Source organism: Hylaeus anthracinus, unplaced genomic scaffold (assembly GCF_026225885.1).
Source record: "Hylaeus anthracinus isolate JK02 unplaced genomic scaffold, UHH_iyHylAnth1.0_haploid 11994, whole genome shotgun sequence".
NCBI lineage: Eukaryota > Metazoa > Arthropoda > Insecta > Hymenoptera > Colletidae > Hylaeus > Hylaeus anthracinus.
In genome coordinates this window covers 6443842-6459314 of record NW_026534341.1, presented here as the reverse complement: position 1 = coordinate 6459314, position 15473 = coordinate 6443842, and the positions used below count along the sequence as shown (strand labels likewise).

At 40.6% G+C, this 15473-nt stretch overlaps 1 protein-coding gene across 1 annotated transcript in view; it reads right to left on the bottom strand.

The window, feature by feature from the left end:
• Positions 1-11407, bottom strand: part of LOC128888335 (elongation of very long chain fatty acids protein AAEL008004-like) — a 39839-nt gene extending 28432 nt beyond the window's left edge. The window contains exon 1 of the mRNA XM_054145082.1: positions 10396-11407. The gene's annotated coding sequence lies outside the window, so the exon portion shown is untranslated. The remainder of the gene's footprint in view (positions 1-10395) is intronic.
• Between the last annotated feature and the right edge of the window lie 4066 nt (positions 11408-15473).

Below are 15473 nucleotides of genomic sequence, written 5' to 3'. Positions count from 1 at the left end.
ATATTCGTATCAATCGAATTATCTGCTGTTCGGTTTTTCACAAGGTACAAATTTAGTAGAAAAACAAAACGTTTAACATATTCGAAAAAAACCCATATATTTTTTTCAAAAGAGATCACAATTTTCTGACTAAAATGAAACACGTGTACACTTTTACCTCTGTTTTCTATTCAATTCGATGATTACCGTAACCCCTTTATTAATTGCTTTTCGATACGTATATTTCCTTATCACGTTCCAACCGTGAGCACGAGGCAAAAACTTGCACGGTAGTTTGTTCGACGTGAAATTATGTTGCGGCGAATAAAAATCTGTTTCGTTTTTTTAATGTCACCATTCGATTGAGTATTTATTTATTTAAATTTATCGCGATTCGCCTCGAAATAAATTCAGCGAGTGTACGTTTCGTTTCGCTTGGACCGCAGTATCGCCAACACGATCGTGGCGTAAAAAGGGATACAGATCATTTGCATAATCAGTAATTATGATGCGATCGCGGCACCGATTATCTCGCACGCGCAATATTTGTTCCGTCAATACTTGCCTTCTTCGTTTTGTCTCTCTTTCGGAACGTAACGCATTGCGAAAACGAAATTCTTCCTTTTCTTTCGTAAATCGTTGACAAAAATTAGGGTGTAGAAAGTAAATATATTCGCTACGCGTGGCATCAAACAATATCAAGCATTTCATCGAATAAAATGAGGAAACAACGTGGGCTTAATTACGGCTACGATAAATTTATAAATTTCATAGGCAACGTTTGTTAAAATAGAATTGTTACAGTTGAATGATATTTCCCCAGCAATTTGCATCGCAATTCCTCGATATCTTCGGGAAGATCCTCGTTACTAATATTACGAAACCACCTGATAAAGAAATGATTACGGGTTAAAGCGGAGTAATCGTGAAAACGATCAGAAAGCGTAAAACATCTTTGGCGTGCCACGGTGTCGTTAAACAGGCGAAAAACCGTTTGCGATTACCGTCGTCTCTATTAGGTTGCGTCTTCCTATAGCTAAACCGGATTTTAGCCGCTTGTAGTAGTTTGACTATTAAATCACGTAAATTTCTCTTTCGGTGTTCTTCCTCGGTCGGACACGGACGTCGCGCTAAGACAACACGGATCCGTGGACATTCCGATGGAAAAAGAGTCGTCATGCTGAGAAATGGTTGAGAAAAAGCGAACCGTTGGTGGAAAAAGAGCTGAACAGAGACGGAGGAACCTGCGAGCAGGTACGAGGTGGTGGCGAGAAAGTTACTAAACACGTGGTTACGTGGTGTCGAGATCTATTACACCAGACATCTAAAGTGACGTCGAATCGGAAACTATGAGGGTTCCAATGTAAATTCACTTTTCATTTACGTTTCTTTCGATTGCAGCGCGATCATTCGATGATTCTCAAGGGGCCACATACAATCTTAAGGGTGTCAACTGGCCTGTGTTTTTAATTTTTTTCCTATTACACACTTTAATTTGTCAAAACAGTGCTTCGGTCACTCATAAGTACATTTTTTAATTGTTCGAAAAATGTGAATGAACAGCTGATCTACGACTGGGAGTGGATCATATGGTATCTATAAGCAAATCCATTTTAACATAGATAAGCATCTGGTTAACTATTACGGCGATTACCAAAATTGGTGAATTTTGATGCCCAGAGAAAGCTCAGCACGCGATAGTATATCAGCTGTTCCAGCGCGGCCTCTAAACCGTTTAGAAAGTATTTTATCAACAGCCGCTCTTTTTTGGATATTCTTTCGATCCTTCGAATCTCCACACACAGTCAAAACACATTGCGAAAGAAACTAATTTCTGACGAGTTTGCGAGAATTTTACACCCGTTAAAATGATTTCGATACCGTGTTATCACATCATAACAGTTGCCACATTTTTTATCACAAGTGACACAGAATAAAGGATCTGAACAAACGTTGAGAAGAAACTTGTACGTTTCGATCCACGGTTAGAGTCCTCTTCGAGAGTGTCTATGTAAAGTGAAACTGCAGAGCCAATGTAGAACAACTTCGAAAGATCACGCTCGAAGAACAAATTTGCACAGTAAAAAGTCAATGCCTAAGGTTAAGAAAATATCTGCTCGAAAAGCGTTCAACGAACCTATCGATTTTAACACGTTAATATCTACAAAATCAATACTTTGTGTATAAATAATTAAGTACATGAATTTCGCCAAGCATAGCCAAATATTTTCTTTTTAAATATTTTCTTCGACTCGCTGTACGTTTTAGTTGGTCCGCGCGAGAACATTAGCAATCGTGTTTATTCCTAGCAACCTTTCAGCCTGTTCATACTACAGGACAATTAACGACGGCGTTCCGTGAAAGAAAAAGCTGGATTGATGAAAATAGATTCCTCTTCCGACTTGACCATGAAATTATCTCCTCGAACGAGCGACTCTATGAATAGGAGAGAACTCGCCAAACTGTTCGTTTCACGAAACGACTGACCGCTTTTTACGCTGTAGCACAATTTTCCTCTGTTTATTGCGGATCCTATTGTAATCGGTACGTCGGACCGCATATTTGCCGCGTTATAGAGCCCAGTTTTTTTTATTTCACGAACCGTCATTGAGCGTGCTTTAGACGACAATTACGCTATTTGAATGACGCGGCCTGTAGTTTACGCGGGCCAGCTGTCTGCTAGCGTAACCGTATTATTATCGTGTACCGATTGCAGTAAGAAATGGGTAAAATCGGAACAGAAGTAATAGCTATGAACACGACGGATTATTCCCTTACTAATGGTGTTTTTTTTTTTTAATTCTAATTTAAATTCAACCAGTATTTACTAATAGTTGAGTATCTTTTATTCGTTGCTCATCCGTTTGCATTATTTTTTTTTTGACAGTATTCATGTCTCTGCATAAAATTTAGCAAGGAAACAAAAGGTGAGCTAGTACCACCAGTTATCGCGCTCGAATCCCGAATAACCTGTATCGACAGAACTGAAATTGTATCAACTCCGGTATAAATATCCGTAGCAAGATTTCTCTATTAAATAATTATCAAACGTTTGTACATACAGTATATCAAATCTAATTTGCCTGTTTTGATCATAAAATGTCGACGCGAGAAGTCGAAGTACGTTTTATTTATGCTCGTTCGTCTGTAAGTATATGTTGCATTACTTGCGATCAAGCATAATCATCCACTGCGATCTCGTCAAAATTGATATTTCACTTTCGTACGCTGATAAAAATTGAAACGGTAAACGAAAGATTTCCTGAAAACTTTGCAACGTATCGCGTACGATTATATTTGTGATTCTAATTTCTTAACGCCTCGAGCCATCATGGCTGAGCTAGAAGCATCAGAGCGTTGTTTGAAAATTAATTTGGGACGCCACGTATACGCACAATTCTCAGAAATAATCCGGTCATCGGGTACGAAAAAAGATTTCGGGCATAACGTGCGATGCTAGCGGATGTATATTTTCTATATCGTATTAAATTTCAGAATAATAGATACTTGGATGAGTCACGTAGTCAAATTTGAGCGATGATATAGCATCAGCCATTCAAATTAACGACGAATTTGTTTACCGTTCTCCTCTGCCGTTGTCGAGAGATCCGTGTGTTAATAAAATAAATACATTTGACTTTGACATAAGAACTCCGAAGTCACTGATCACTAATCGTCGATCAGTCAAAATCAAGTTGCATTTATAGCCAGGTGTGCTGAGTCAGTCTTAACGATGAGTTAACTGCCTGGACCGAAACGTCAATATTTTTTATTTTTCTAACCTTTTTTACGCGACGTTTCGAAGTCTCGAAACTAATCAATTGATATATTGGAGGCACGGTTGTGCTCCGAGAATTCGTGACGGGAGTTTCAGGAGCGCAATCGTGTTCCCAATATAAATGCCCCTGGAGCCATTAATCTCTTAATTTTTGATTCACATCGTGGAGGATAATGGTTTCCGACGGCGCGATGCTTCTCAAACTTCACCTCTTCGTGGACCTAGTCTAGAATTTTATATCTACTCGTTCAATATTTTGTGATAACAATTTGTTGAGAGCTTGCAGACCTACGCCAACCATTTTACTGCTGACACCGTGTTCGTTAAATAATAAACTACCAACGATTCATACAGTCTTTTAAAGTAAACAAACGTAGGAATGAAACGCAACATGGTAGATTTTCACATTGGAAAGAACGTCCCCCTTTTGAAGCAGGTGACACGTGCGTGAATTTACACCGCGTTTCCCATACGCACGTGGGGAGTTTCTCGCTACCGCGTTTGAATAATCGCACATGTCGTGACTAGGCTCGGCCATTCGCTATTGATTTTTTTTTCTTTCCAACGACCCTTATACCGACGTCCTCGTGATTCAGGGTGCGCGTTGGACACGCACACGGGTCGAATCGCGTGACGCTTTCTGGGCCACGCACACTGGATAGAAACGGAAGATGAGGGAAGAAAGATAACGCCGTTATCGTGTTTATCAGGCTCTTTACGGATTTGTATTAATCATTAGCGCCGTAGATGCGTAACAGTCCGATTAACGGATTACGACTAAATTCAACTTACAGCCTTTCATCCGCGACGATTATTCTACCAATAAAATGTTATTTCGTTGTCGTGGAATACTCCATTCTTGTAATTTGAACGGCAATTTTAACGGCACGAGTGCAAAGCTGTTTGTAACTCACAAAACTTTTATTTAAACGAGAAGCTTGTTTGCCCTTGGGGTTGCAATATTCGAGGAAGCTTTCTGACTCAGAGAGATCGATTGTTCTCCGAAACGATTGGCAACTTTTACCGTCCTGAGACACGAAACGAGAACTTGGTCACTTCGATTCTGTGAAACGAATGCAATTCGATGCGTTTGAATTTGACGAACCATTCATTGCGCATTGCCGGACTCCGATTTTAATAAAACTGATCTACCATGTAATCGAGTAGAATTTGTTGAAACTTCCACAAGTGTTAGCCACTAGTTGGTATGAATATTCATTTTTAGAAGCAAAATATGAACAATCAGTCATTTGTCAAATGACAATGTGTTAAATATATTTATTTAAAAAAGGAAGTCGATTGAAAACATATGCGGCCACTGTGCGTACGATAAACGGGGAATGTTTAGTCCTTTAAAAATGATCGGTGTTCCTCTAACGTTAAGGGGGAAGGGTCAAGTAAAATTCAAATTTTTGACCTGTTTTTTGATTTAGAAAATTAGTTTACCATTTGAAGAATGTGCTCCGACCATTTCAGCTAAAACTTCGAAGTCTAAGTGTATCTACAGAGTCATTAAAATGATGCGCTCCGAACGGTACACGAAGGACTATTTTTAGATCCGGAAACTTTAAACGCATTTTTCTCAAAACACAAAATTTCGCGTGCCGTGCAATGTAGCTTAGAGATTTCAATTTTGAATTTAAAATGTTTTTTTTTTTTTTAAATCTAGGTTGATGCAAAGCGTGTTATTATATTTTAACGAAAAATTGGTGGATTTTTTTATTTCAAATAATTAGAGTAATCTGTGCGTTGCACGGCGCATTTTCGACAAGCCAACTTCAAACAGCTGCTGTTCATTCATTTATGAATATTTTTACATAAAAACAAATTATATAGATTATCTATATGCTACAAAGTAACAAGTAATTAGTTGTAAATAAATATATATTACGCACACTTCAAAAATAATTCGCGAAAAAGCGGTTTTTTACTCGACCCTGCCCCCTTAATGGTCGTGTTTCATTCGGAGTACAACGAACAATCTGTTTTCGCAAATTCAATTCCTGTCACAGTCTCTCTTCGTATACGTAAGATGGTTGTTATCCACCCGAAATCTCAAAGAATGAGACTGATAATACGGAGTTATTCAACTCGACCATGACGCATAAGTCTTACGTAATATCTGCCGACCACGGAGAAAGTAATGCTGTCTATCGCGTTACTGGAAGGACATTTACCTTCGAATGAGACATTTCTGCGCGTTATTAGCAAGCATAGCTTCAAGGTTGGGATTCAACGGAACTAGCAAGCGATTATCATAGATGAATACTTGAATGAAACAAAATATTCCAACGGAGTAATATTTTCATAAATATAAATACTGTTGCAATAAAATTTTCAAAATCTTCCACGATACTTCTCCTCTTTTTAATCCAGAAAAAAATAATCATATAAGTACGAGTCATGCTTGTGTAATTATTAATACGAATCGCGGTCGTAAACACCGTAAACTTATTTACAATCAACGCTTCGTATATCACACGTGACCTTGCTAACCAATCCATATAATATATCATTAATAATGTTGAGTGAAAGCTCGAGGAGGTCAATTCGAGCAATTCTACTGGGAATGAATTCCTCCGAAAGCGAAATACGAAAACGCCTATTACTCGGAGACGGTCCATTCCACGCGAAATCGATCACTTCCGCGCGAGGTCAGCTTTAGATTGGCAAGAGGTCAAATTAAAGCATGTTGCATTTCAAACGATAAGATACAAAGGTGATTATATCGTCATTTTGTTACTTTGAAAATTGTTTACAAACGACAGGCCATCAGAGTTAACAGTCGTCGCTGACTTTTAAGAAAGCTATCTCCAAAATGAATTTTTTATCTCCAGAATCGTAGAAGATACTTCGATTCTTTCCCTCTTACATTTTTCATTTTGTTTTATTCAAAAAGTCATAATTTCTGCATAAATAATGATATCGTCTGTTTATGCAACTTCAGAATTCGCTTCTCTCGGTAATGAGGAGAGCTTGTCACCGCAAGTATGCAGAATTCTTTAAAAATTACATCACACGAGCTATCATATGGACAACAAGCGATGGACTCCAAAGATGGATAAATCGGATCAACTGGAACCTCCTCGGATTAAAGATGCAAAAACTGGTGCAATTACACGACTTCAACAAATTCTAAGTAATCTTTTTTTTTCGTCTTGAGAAACGGTTTATGTTCCTGATCGCGCTCCAAAACTAACGAATATATTACATCGACCGGAACCTCGCGTTAATCAGATTCCGAATCGTTAGAGATAAGTATCTCCCGACTGAGTTGACGTCTTGATTACGTACTTTGCTGATAGTTATTGCTTTTTATTAGCGAAACACTTATACGAATCGGTTGTTTGAGATTAAACTAGCGTTTGTCACTGACGAGGCGTTTCACATCGGTAAACGATACGCGGAAACTAGAATATTTTTTATCAAACGCGATTAAAGCCACAATCGATGGACGGTACACATCGGTCGACTTACGGCTTCGTTCAGACGAACCGTGAATGCCATTTGGCATTCGTCTCCTATCGATTCCTTCGAATCCGTTGTTATCGTCGAATATACCAAACAAGTGCTTCTACCGTCGACCACCAGCAATACCCTTCTTTTTTTTTTTGCCTCTCGCGACGGAAGTCGAACGAAGCGGCAAGAAAGGAAGTTAATTACCGAGACTTTTCGACCATATTCCGCGGAACGCGTTTTGAAATGCTTCTGTCCGCTCTTGTCGATACCGATCGCTCGTTTAAACGGGATCCGCTTCGCTGATCTTTCATCGATACTCGTCGGAACTGTAACTGGCAATCACCAGCCACTGAGTGTATTCATTAAATTCTTTTTAAATTTTGTTCGACGAAATTTCTACTTTTTCAACTTAAATTTCGTTATAGTGCTACGTCAGGTCTGTTACTCCTACCCTTTACAAATCTACCCAGTCACCCGAAGGTCCATTGCTAATATAAACTCGGAGAACGGTCGTGGACGATTTGAGATTCCATTTCGTCAGGAAGAAATTTCCTACGCGTACCTTCTCGATTCGGTTTCGTCGATCGCGGTCGACGAGGCGTTCACCGCGTTCAGATTTGCATTTGTAAATAACGCGAATGCATCCGTGCCGATACGACAGCCGTCAATCGTGGAACGGAATTGGAAGGGATCAACGTGGTTTTATTTAGCCTTTGATTGCCTCGACAAATTCTGATATAACTTCGGTTTATTTATGCAGCGTGTTTATCCAATTTTCATTATCCTCGGTTTCTTTTCACCTTGGCTCGTAGGCCTGAAAAGGAGTGCATTATTGCCCATTCGGTAGATTATGGCATCGGAAAGCTACGAACGCACTCTGACCCCCATTAATGAGAACCAATTGTACCGAAAACGAACATAATGTCTCCGTATTATCATTTTCGAACCTGACACGTTTCACGTCCGCGTGCGAAGGAATTGTGTATTAATTTATCATAAGCGTACGCGCGGACCGGATGTAACGGCATCTAAACGGCGAACAGAGCTGGGTAAAGTGTACAGTCGAACGATTATCAAAATCAAGAGACGAAACTAACGTACAACGACTCTTAAAGAGAAGAGTAATGTTTTTATTCGTTCGTTGCGAGACATTTCGCTCTGTACTTTGGATTCTATTGGAGAAGGTCGAGCACCGCTAGCATTGTATACATTTTCAAACCTAAGTAAGTTAGTAAACAATTTTAATAATCTCTGCGATACTATTTTCAGATAGTGATCTATTCTATTTGTCATCATTGAAACCGGGCAATGTGATACATTTTTCAAAGTGGACGCACGACTTCTCATCTGGATGGAACGGACCACGGATTGAATAACATTTACGAAAGTGTTTTGTAACACGGTTACGCTCGATTCTTCAGCCTGGGGGGATCAGAAGCGAAAGGACGAACGTTGTTGGCCCCAAAAATCGAGTCTGCCATTGCATTGCGAGGCAGGAACCGAAATATTACGTTTAAATTCGAAATTTTCTGACTGATGGTCGCACGAAATATTAACCATAGCGCTCTATAGGAGATATAAATTTACACCTCTTTATTTAGAGTACCTTTGAAAAATAATAAGGCTGCAATTTTGATCGAAGAAATAACGAATCAAATGGCGTTTGCCCGTAAAAGTGATTATCGTTACGTGAAATTTGCTATTTCGTTGAAAAATTCGACCGTCTCTACCGTCAATACAGATATCCCGCGCAATATAAACACAGCACGTGAATCAGATTCAACGCAATTCCCGGACTCATTCTCGTTCCTGATGGCTCGTAATCTAGTACGTAACGTAATTGCAATATTTGCAGTACGAAACAACTAAGATTTATTGTTTAAATTGGTACCTATCAGCTCTTGCACTCTCAATTCTACTAGCACTAAGAGTTTGTAATTTAAAAGACCACCAACAACGGTCATACACATCACAATACGAAATGTCAACAACGGTTTAGACGATATCGTACCGTTTGCGACATACAGGGTGTCCTAAAATACGTGATATATTCTGAGAGAAGGTAATTTCTTTCGAAGAAATATTCTACACACGAATTTTACGTTTTTAAATGGAATTCGAGACGACATGCATGCAGAAAGCACTACGTTTCTTTGATCAATGCAAAGAAATATTTTATCTTTGCTAAATAAAAATAAAAAAGGAAGATTTATTGTTACGTGTTCGAGGTAAACACGTGCCAAAGATTAGGTTCCTAGATCGACGGGATTTCGTTCGATATCGATATGACGTGTTCGAACGTATCAGATTACAATTACTTGTTGCCAATCTAAAGCTTTCGACGATATTGGGAATATGTATCCGCAATAAGAAGGATCTCGGTACAGTTTCGTAAGGGCGGGAGTCACGTGAACTTCCGAATACACTGAACTGTAATTTTAGAACAGTATCGTCGTATAATACGTAGAATTTTATCAGGTAACTGATTATTATTCCGTTATCTCATTGTAACAGCTATCGTTACTCCAAAGCATTCTTCCAAACAGAGCAGTGGAACTGAACCTGGGAAAAAGGACATAGATGTGCTATGAAATTAAACACCGCGGTACTTGTGACAGGGATGTTCGATTCGGAATCGATTTTTTCCGATTCGTACTCGAAAAATATATAAATGAATGATAAAAATCAACGCGCAAACCGACCTATCAGCGACGACTTTCGACTCGATAGTTAACATTTTATCCGCGAAACCTATCGACTTGATCTTTTTACAAGAAACGTTCCTAATCCGTGACGACACTTAGAGAACACTCGGTTTAAGGTTAGGTGCACCTCGTCGCGAGGCTCGAAGGCTTCACGTCGAGCGTTCACCCGGGAAAACTCTTGACAATTGTAAGATCGAGTTACGATCGACGGGATGCACAATGGTTTCTCTTCGGTTCGATCAATAATCGCGACACCGGGTCGAAAATAAAAAAAAAAAGGTCTAGAAAGGGATTATTCACGGGGAATCACGTCGCGGTCGGTCAGCGCGTCTGGTTTCGTTTTTACGAAGCTCGGAATCGATCACGGTCCGTCCTAACCTCAAAAGGCACACCGGCGGCACGCCTCGTCCGAGCAACGGTACCACACACACTTATTTGGGAACAGAGCGCAGTACGTCAAAGGACAACACCCACCTGCGTTTAATGTGTCTGTCTCTTGTTCCGGTTCCCCTTTTCCGGCTATTTTCCTCTCTTCGTCTTGGCAGCGTCTTGTGACGCTGAGGTTATACCGGCTTCAGCAACGCTCGAACAAATCTCTCGTTCCCCGTTGCACGATCCCAGTTTTTCTTCTTGTCACCTGTCCGACAGACCATACGAGGGAAAACACGTTGCTCGTGTAAGAGATCGGTGCGAATCGAGCGACGTCCGTCCTATATCCTCGTGGAGTTTCCGTGTATCTTCCCGGCGACGGTGATCGGCCGTGCCTCGTTCGATTGCCGTATCGCGGACAGACTCGCCGCTGTTAAAAGCGTGCGAACGCGAATAAGAATGATGACTGTTCGTCGCCAGTTTCCTTCATCGGCGACACGCGTCTTCTTCCTCCTCTCCGTCGTCACGAGCCCGTAGTATCGCACGGATGGGAGAGGCGAAGGAAAAAAGGGGCGAAACAACGAGGAACAGACAAAAGGAGAAATGATAAAGGTGCCGAAGGAAAAAAGGAAGGAGTACGAGTATCCAAACGTCTACGAATCTCCGACAGCTTCCTGTGCACGCGGTCGCACTCGACTGACTGTTTCTTTTCGTTACGCCCGTAACGTGTGGCCGTTTTAACGTTAACGCTACCTGACCGCCCGTCTACCTCGCTGCTGCTCGCCCGTCGCCCTACTCCTCGTGTCCACGATGCTTCATTCTACCGCCTACTGCCTCTCACTCCCTCCTTTTTTCCTTCCTTCCGTCCCCTTTTTCTTTTCTCTTCCTCCTGTTTTCTGTCTCCCACTTTCGACGACGAATACACGTTCGTAACCTGTCCACGCTTCTACGTGCTCGCATACGGATCTCCCACTTCGCTCGTGTCAGACCTTCGTCGCGGTTTTGATTGCTCTTCTCTCACCGGAGAGGGCACGCCGCGCTATCAAACTGGTAAACGAAGTCTTTTTTTTTCGAAAGGGAACGAAACGAAGGATCCGCGACTAAGACGAAGACGACGCGTCAAAGACGATGGGAACTGAGGGCCGCCGTGCCGACGACGAAAACGACTGCCGCCAACTTGCCATCTCGCGGACATTACAGTAAACGTTTTCGAATGGTTCTCAAACAGCGGATACCGTAATCGCTTGTTTTCACTGTGACGTTTATCTGCGAGAAGTCCCCGTCTGTTTTCCTTGTAAAGATATTATAGTTTACCGTCATAGTTATTACAGATAACATCGCATTCTAATATAGAAAAAAAGAAAAGGTATTATAGATACTCTATCTATTCCTGTGCTACAGTTATCTTATACCAGAATTGCGCGCTTTTTGTTTAATTAACAAACGATGGATAACGCATGGAATAATTAATTACTTGAAATAGACTGTCACTTTTTGTATTAAATAATAAGTCTAATAACACTATATTTTAGCAACGCAAATAAGGATCCATCTCAAATAATGGATTATTTACGGAATCAATAATTAAGTAAACTTAAAATGCAAAATTACTCACAAATATTAAAGCGACTGATTTAGCCCGCCAGTATTAAAATCCGATCTTTATTTAACTCTGCATTTCTGCGAAATGATCGTTCACTCATTCGAAATTGAGTTTATCCTTCATTATCCGGCAAACGTTCTTACGAAATCTCATTAAAGAATTATAATTACAGAAAGTACGCTCAATTATGCAAGCATGTCGAAAAATCATTTTTTTTTTTTTTTTTTTTTTAACTGAAACGTCAAGATTGAAATTAATGTCTTTTTTCGTGTCGATTCCAAAGACTCTTATTTGAATTCTCGGACGTAAATACAAACTGCTTTGCGTGTGTCGCAAACAATATTAAAATGACGGTTTGGATAGTTCATTGAAAATCATGATGCGTCTAAATTTATGTTTTCAGAAATTTCAAAACGAATGAAAAACATGTTATTCACAAATGGATCCGCTGTCATTATCGCGAATACATTTACATCTGATTTTCGTGTTTTGACATGTTAGATCATGGCGTACAGAGCGAAAAGCATCGGCAAAGAACAATGTTTACACCATAAGCTAATTCTAATTCAAGAATTTGCGTCATAAGATTGACGTAGATGCGCTTCAGTCTAATTTCAAACTGTATACTGAAAAATTATACAAATCGTAAGATTATTTACGAATCTCAAGGGAAGTAGAGAGGGGTATAAATTTAATTGCACAGCAGAACGATTACCATTGTCGCAAATCTCGCTTAGAGGCGGCGTTGAGTTGAAATCTACGAAATAAAAAGAGGAATTAAATTCAAGCGCATGTAACGATTACATTTACTCATTTGTCGGTCTATTTTTTTGCGTCTTAATTCTTTATTTCGACGCTTGCATCAACGATGTATGTATTCCCCTCGTGTGTTTACAAACTCTCATCCTTTCCACCAACGCAAGAAAATAATGACAAGCTGCTGCGACTTAAGTTTCGTAACGACTTCTTCTTGTTCCCGAGAGAGGATTAGGCGGCAGTTGCAAATTAACGTGGACACGTAATATAATTGCGTTGTTCGATGTTAATCTGTGAAGCAAAAATTGTCTATTCCTCGCAAACTTTGTCTATGGATCTAGTCGCATCTAATAAATTATCAAGCAAGACTTGTTAGACTTATACAGGGTGTCCCAAAACTCGGGGAGGAGCCGGAAATGGGGGGTAGCTGAGACGATTCTGAACAACAATTTCCTTTGCAAAAATGTCGGATGGGGCTTCGTTAAGGAGATATTAAGCGAAAACCCCGATCAATCAGAGCGCGCGTAGACCGTTGGAGCGGCCGCGGTAGCGTAGGCTACGCGCTGGCGGCCGCGCTTGCACGCGAACAAGTGACTCGACGTGCATCGAAGCATCGACCTAGCGCGTAGCCTTCGCTACCGCGGCCGCTCCAACGGTCTACGCGCGCTCTGATTGGTCGGGGTTTTCGCTTAATATCTCCTTAACGAAGCCCCATCCGACATTTTTGCAAAGGAAATTGTTGTTCAGAATCGTCTCAGCTACTCCCCATTTCCGGCTCCTCCCCGAGTTTTAGGACACCCTGTATACACGTCGAATTAGCGGATTCGAGATGAAACTCGCTAATAATGCTCCACGCATGAAAGATGTTACTAGTCTTTTTAAGAAACTGAAGCCTCTAAACGGATGCGGGGGCTTCTAAAAGGTAAGCGACCCAACCGAGAGGCCTCAGTTGTAATCGGTAATCGAATAATGGCCATGGAAATATTCACGAACATTGTACGCTCGATTGTTTCATCGGGTAATTAGATATATTGTACGCTATCGCTAAGGCACTCTGATCAGATCAATATTTATTGCATCGCATTACAATCAGCCAGTCCTTCGATATTGAAGTACTCAATCGCAAGGCCGGGAAAGTGGCCAATTGTCGGTCGCAAGCCATATTTGTGCAGATTAACCTACTTTAAGCCCATCGAAAATGGCGGTAGCCCTTCATTGTAAAACGTTACATCACTCTCTCTTTGAACGTTAACCGATTAAAGTTCCTCTGTGCATCCCTAACAATCGTGTTTCTTCATCGTCGCATAAGAAAGGTTGAAATGAATCACTGTGCGTTCAGGGAATTATATTAAACGGTTTAAAATTGAATACCGATAGTTTGTTACTTGCTCTATTCATAATATAAATAGCAGAGGATCGTGAATCGTTAGTCCTTCGATGTATACAATCATTTGACTACAAGAAGATGGAACGTCACGCCGTATCTGCTAGTAGATTCTTTAGAAAGTCTATTGTAGCAGATCCAGCCTTGCGCTGACATCGTTTTATTCAAGAATTTTATCTAATCGAGTTTGTATTTATGAATTTCATTTCGTGGCTTGTATTTATAGAATCTTCCCGCCCGAGCTGCACGGAAATCGCGGCCATCTTTTTCTACGCGTCGTGTACATAGATGAACACGATGTAAAGTAATTCGCATCATCGTTTTCCTCGAGTTACCAACCCACCGCGGGTTTGATGTCTTGTTATCTTTCCGCATGATTTACCACGTTTCTCGTCGGCATCGCCGTGGTGCACACATTTTCTTCCTCCGTGCTCGTTGCTGAATTGAAGACTTCGGCCGCGGTTTACGAAGTTCCATGGCCGGCTCGAATTACCTCGTTTCTCACCGACAATTTTACACCAGGTGTCCCCTTCCGAAGAATAAATTTAACGAAGGAACGAACCAATTGCTTGCTCGTTAAAAATCACCTAATACGTTTTACCAGCGACCTCGATCTATCGTAGAACTCACGGATGAAGATACGCGTCGCTTGTATCGAAGATAGTTATGGCTCCTCGTATTTCGCCAAGAATTACACGTTCAGGAAAAACGAGAGGGACGTCGGATGAAGCAGTTACAAAAAGAAAACAGAACTCAAATAAGCTTTAAAGCTATTTATAAAAACGTAAAGTAGCCTATCCCCTAAATTTAATGCTCGTCTACCTGTGTAGAAAATTGTATCGGCATACACGAGCATTGCAAATATTAACCAACGGACAAAGTATCAAGGAACCTCTGTCCATTCGTTCCTTAGTATTCAAATTAGAATCCGGGGCTGCATTTTTAAGTATCCTAAGAAAACATAATCACTGGGAGCTTTTGAACTAGATCCATCAAGGTTGCGCATCGCTTTGCATGGTTTTGCATCGTCTGATCGTGGCAGGAAAAAGCAGAGGAGTGGACCAGAATGAGAGTAATTTCTACCGCCAAGGAAACGAACAGAAAGTGTAATTCCGTGTAACAGCCTTGCTGGAGGTTATGCAAGTCACAAGTACCTCCGTCCCGACGAATGGCGAAAGTGATTCTCTGTCTGGTTTGCACGGTCACGGGATCCTTGAGAATCGTTTTGCCTTTAAAGAGACGATGTTGTTAACGAATATAACCAGCCTACAGCAATTTTTATGCGTTCATTAATACAATGTTTTTACTCTAAGATGACTTCAGGAATGTTTGACGTTCAGGGTTGTCTGAAACAGTGTCAAGTTTGAGTTTACACTAGCCATGTGTAGAAAATTAGGATGCTCGTGAAAAATATGCACATACTTGAATCCGTGGTAAATA